We start from the raw sequence: 5,823 nt of genomic DNA, 5'->3' as shown, positions 1-5,823 counted from the left end.
GTATATATCTTTATAGTATTTAGTATATATCTCTAGTATATATCTTTAGATATATATCTATATCTTAGATTTATAGTATATATCTTTAGATATATATCTATATCTTAGATTTATAGTATATATCTTTAGCTTATCATAGTCTACCTCCTAGTAATATTATACCACTTCAGGTACAGTAAACTTTCTTTCACCACTGCCCCCACAGCCACCATCCATCAGCCTTTGTGCTATTGCTGTTATACGTTTTATTTCACTAATCCCTATGAATTCCATTATATACTATTACTAAACAACATATTTTAAACAGCCAATGATTTTTTAAAGAGACTCAAAATAAGAAAAAGTGTATTTCATTTTTACCCTCTTATTTACCATTTCTAGTGTTGTTCTTTTTTTTTTTTTTCCAGGGGAAAGTGCAAACAAAATCCCCCACTACCACAAATTATGCAGTTGAGTTTCCCACATTTGGTGGAATCACAGGTGTCAGCACATCCAGAGTGCAATGGATAAGACTTGCCATGGGAAAACCATCTATGTGATCATGGTATCTCCCCTGCCAGGTAAGTATAGTATTCTTCAGTTCTTTGCTGATTGAATGTCTTCTGGCACGGATTATTTCTGAATCTGCTGTCATTTTTTCTTCATTCCTGTATATATAATGTATTTTTCCCACTCCTTTGGATGCTTTTAATGTTTTCTCTTTATCATTTTTTTGTTTTTGTTTTGGGTTTTCGTTTTTGGTTTTTTCTTTTTTTGAGACAGGGTCCTGCTATGTTGCTCAGGCTAGAGTGAGTGGCTATGCACAGGGGTGATTCCATTACTGATGAGAACAGCAGGTTTGATCATCTCCATTTTTGACCTAGGCCAGTTCACTCCTCCTTAGCAACCTGGTGGTCCCCTGCTCCTGGGAGGTCACCATACTGATACTGAAGTTAGTGTGGACACTTGATTGGCATAGTGCACTACAGCCCAGAACTCCTGGGAACAAGCAATCTTCCCACCTCAAACTCCTGAGTACCTGGGACTACAGGTACATGCCCTCAGGCCTGGCTTGGTTCTTAATAACTTGATTATGACGCATGTTCATGTATTTCTCTGTTTCTTGTGCTTGGAGTTCATGAGTCACTGAATTTGTGGGTTATATTTCTCAACAAATTTGAAAAATTTTTGGCAATAATTTCTTCAAATATTTTTAAACTTTCTCCTATTTATACCTTGTATAGGGATTCTAATTACATGTTTATTAGGCCGTTTAAATCGCTCACAACACACTGATGTACTGCTCAATACTTTTTCAGTTTTTTCTCCGGGCTTTATTTTGTATAGTTTCAATAAGTTCACTTATTGTTTTTTCTGTAGTATCTAATGTGTTTTTAATCCCATCCCGTATATTTTCACCCCAGACATTGTAGTTTTCATATATAAAATTCTTTCCAAAGTAAAAAGGTTTTCTAAAAAGTTATTGTCAGAGAGGGGCTATGAGAGTTTTTTATATCAATTGATAATCTTTTTTTCTTTTTTTGAGACAGGGTCTCGCTCTGTCTTTCAGGCTGGAGTGCAGTGGTACAAACATAGCTCACTGCAGTCTTGACCTCCTGAGCTCAAGCAATCCTCCCACCTCAGCCTCCCAAGTAGCTGGAACTCCAGGCACATGCCACCACACCTAGCTGATTAATTTTTTTTGTAGAGATACAGTCTTACTTTGTTGCCCAGGCTGAAATAGATAATCTTTATCACTGATAAAGATACAGATCCCTGTTCTAGTTATAAGTTTATATATGAAGTTATCAGTGAATGCCATAATTAGTGAGATGGTATACCTGAAATCCACATTTCATAGCATAGCTACTAAAAATTGAAGCCAAGTGACAAATCAAGGTAATATTTGACAGTTAAAAGCCTTTATCAGAAAAAACACTCAATGGTGTTGCAGTACAGTTTATAAATATTGACACAGTTCAGATATGAAGCCACTGCCCATCAAATTATAAGATTCTTATATCCTGCAACTACATTCAAAAAGCCTTTCTAAACAGAGGCCTCAGTAAATGCAGTTCACTTCTACTTACAGCATTGAAGCCTTCCTATTTTTCCTTGCTCTATCAGCTGTCCAGCCTGAGATCTTAAAAATCTTTTTCATGATTTTTAATTGAGTCTGAAACAGACCCTGCTTTATCACCTAATGATAAGAGAGAGAGAGAGAGAGGAAGGAAGGAGAGGGTGAGAAAAAGAAGAAGGAGGAGGGAAGAAATAGAAAGAGAGAGGGCAGACAGTAATTTATGTTTTTTCAGGTTCCGTAGACATTACTTGATTATCTTAAATGCCACCTTCAAACCATACAATAAAGCAAATGTGAGAGAGATCATGGCGGATGGGAGGCAGAAGTAGATTGCAGCTCCCACTTGGATGGACAGAGCACCATGTGGAGGTTCACATCGTGAACTTTTGCTCCAGAACAACTGCAGAAACAAATCAGGAAAGCCAAGAGAACCCACAGACTCTCTGAAGGAAGCAGATTGCTCCTGCAGGACCCAGAATACACCCTAAATATTGTGCTGGTATCCGCAGTTTAGAGACCCATAGACAGTTCACAACACAGAACTCTGTACAGACAAACCCCAGTACCAGCCTGGAGCCTGCTGCACTGCTGGGTGGCTGGATCCAGAAGAGAAATAACAGTCACTATAGCTCGGCTCTCAGGAAGTCACATCCCTAGGAAAAGGGGGAGAGTACTACATCAAGGGAACATCCCATGGGACAAAAGAATCTGAACAACAGGCCTTGAGCCCTAGACCTTCCCTCTGACAGAGCCTACCCAAATGAGAATAAACCAAAAAACCACTCTGGTAATATGACAGAAGTTTCTTTAACACTCCCAAAAAATCACACTAGTTCACGAGCAATGGATCCAAACCAAGAAGAAATCCCTGCTATACTTGGAAAAGAATTCAGGTTAGTTATTAAGCTAATCAGGGAGGCACCAGCAGAAGGCAAAGCCCAATTTAAGGAAGTCAAAAAAATGATACAAGAAACGAGGGGAGAAATTTTCAATGAAATAGGTAGCATAAATAAAAAACAATCAAAACTTCAGGAAACAATGGACATGCTTATAGAAATGCAAAATGCCCTGGAAAGTCTCAGCAATGGAATCGAACAAACAGTAGGAAGAACTTTGGAGCTCAAAGACAAGGTTTTCAAATTAACCCAATCCAACAATTACATGGAAAAAAGAATAAGAAAATATGAGCAAACCCTACAAGAAGTCTGGGATTATGTTACATGACCAAACCTCAGAATAATCAGCATTCCTGAGAAAGAAGAAAAATCTGTAAGTTTGGAAAACATATTTGGGGGAATAATCGAGGAAAGTTTCCCCCGCGTTGCTAGAGACCTAGACATCCAAATACAAGAAGCTCAAAGAACATCTGGGAAATTCAATGCAAAAAGAACATCACCTAGGTACAACAACAACAACAAAACCACAGACCAATATCCTTTATGAACATAGATGCAAAAGATGCAAAAATCCTTAACAAAATACTAGCTAACTGAATCCAATAATATATCATAAAAATAATCCACCATGATCAAGTGGGTTTCATACCAGGGATGCAAGGATGGCTTAACATATGCAAGTCAATAAATGTGATACACCATGTAAACAGAATTAAAAACAAAAATCACATGATCATCTCAATAAATGCAGAAAAAGCATTTGACAAAATCCAGCATCCCTTTATGATTAAAATTCTCATCAAAATCAGCATACAGGGGACATACCTCAATGTAATAAAAGCCATCTATGAAACACCCACAGCCAACATAATACTGAATGAGGAAAAGTTGAAAGCATTCCCTTTGAGAACTGGAACAAGACAAGGATGCCCACTCTTACCACTTCTCTTCAATATAGTATTGGAAGTTCTAGTCAGAGCAATAGGATAAGAGAAAGAAATAAAGGGCATCCGAATTGGTAAAAAGGAAGTCAAACTGTGACTGTTTGCCAGTGATATGACTGTTTACCTAGAAAACCCTAAATACTCCTTCAGAAAACTCCTAGAACTGATAAAGAATTCAGCAAAATTTTGGGATACAAAATTAATGTACACAAATCAGTAACTCTTCTACACACCAACAGCAACAAAGCTGAGAAACAAATCAAGAACTCAACCCCTTATACAATAGCTGCAAAGAAAATAAAATACTTAGGAATGTACCTAACCAAGGAAGTGAAAGACCTCTACAAGAAAAACTACAGAACTGTGCTGAAAGAAATCATAGACAATACCAACAAATGAAAACACAGCCCATGCTCATGGTTTGGTAAAATTAATATTGTGAAAATGACCATACTGCCAAAAGCAATCTACAAATTCAATGCAATTCCCACCAAAATACCACCATCATTCTTCACAGAATTAGAAAAAACAATCCTAAAATTTATATGGAACCAAAAAAGAGCACACATAGCAAAAACAAAACTAAGCAAAAAGAATAAATCTTGAGGCATCACATTACCTGATTTCAAACTATACTATAAGGCCATAGTCACCAAAACAGTATGGTACTAGTATAAAAATAGGCACATAGACTGATGGAACAGATTAGAAAACCCAGAAATAAACCCAAATACTTACAGCCAACTGATCTCCACAAAGCAAATACAAGCGTAAAGTGGGGAAAGGACACCGTATTCAATATATGGTGCTGGGATAATTGGCAAGCCACATGTAGGAGAACGAAACTGGATCCTCATCTCTCACCTTATACAAAAATCAACTAAAGATGGATCAAAGACTTAAATCTAAGACTTGAAACTATAAAAATTTTAGAAGATAACATTGGAAAAACCCTTCTAGACATTGGCTTAGGCAAAGATTTCATGACCAAGAACCCAAAAGCAAATGCAATAAAAACAAAGATAAATAGCTGGAATTTAATCAAACTAAAAAGCTTTTGCATGGCAAAAAGAACAGTCAGCAGAGTAAGCAGACAACCCACAGAGTGGGAGAAAGTCTTCACAATTTATACATCTGACAAAGGAGTAATATCCAGAATCTACAACGGACTCAAAAAAATTAGCAAGAAAAAACAAAAAGTAGGCTAAGGACATGAATAGACAATTCTCAAAAGAAGATATACAAATGGCCAACAAACATATGAAAAAATGCTCGACAACACTAGTGACCAGGGAAATGCAACAAAACCACCTTACTCCTCCAAGAATGGCCATAATCAAAAAATCAAAAAATAATAGATGTTGGCATGGATGCGGTGAACAGGGAACACTTCTACACTGCTGGTGGGGATGTAAACTAGTACAGCCACTATGGAAAACAGTGTGAAGATTCCTTAAAGAAATAAGAGTAGAAATACCATTTGATCCAGCAATCCCACTACCAGGTATCTACTCAGAGGAAAAGAAGTCGTTATATGAAAGAGATACTTGCACACACATGTTTAAAGCAGCACAATTTGCAAGTGCAAAAATGGGGAACTAACCCAAATGCCCATCAATCAATGAGTGGATAAAGAAACTGTGGTATATATATAATGGAATACTACTCAGCCATAAAAATGAATTAACGGCATTTGCAGCAACCTGGGTGAGATTGGAGACTATTATTCTAAGTGAAGTAACTCAGGAATGGAAAACCAAACATCGTATGTTCTCACTTATAAGTGGGAGCTAAGCTATGAGGATGCAAAGGCCTAAGAATGACACAATGGACTTTGAGGACTCATGGGGAAAGGGTGGAAAGGAATTAAGGGGTAAAAGACTACAAACTGTGTGCAGTGTATACTACTCAGGTGATGGGTGCA

General features: G+C 37.2%; 1 non-coding gene across 1 annotated transcript; it reads right to left on the bottom strand.

Annotated features, from left to right (window-relative positions):
- Positions 1 to 404: 404 nt before the first annotated feature.
- LOC112209121 (U1 spliceosomal RNA) lies at positions 405 to 568 on the bottom strand. The gene has a single exon (XR_002943788.1). It is a non-coding gene; the product is annotated as a U1 spliceosomal RNA (small nuclear RNA).
- Between the last annotated feature and the right edge of the window lie 5,255 nt (positions 569 to 5,823).

The sequence above is a fragment of the Pan troglodytes genome, chromosome 3, assembly GCF_028858775.2.
Source record: "Pan troglodytes isolate AG18354 chromosome 3, NHGRI_mPanTro3-v2.0_pri, whole genome shotgun sequence".
NCBI lineage: Eukaryota > Metazoa > Chordata > Mammalia > Primates > Hominidae > Pan > Pan troglodytes.
The sequence above is the reverse complement of the archived record's forward strand: the minus strand, read 5'-3'. Positions and strand labels throughout refer to the sequence as shown.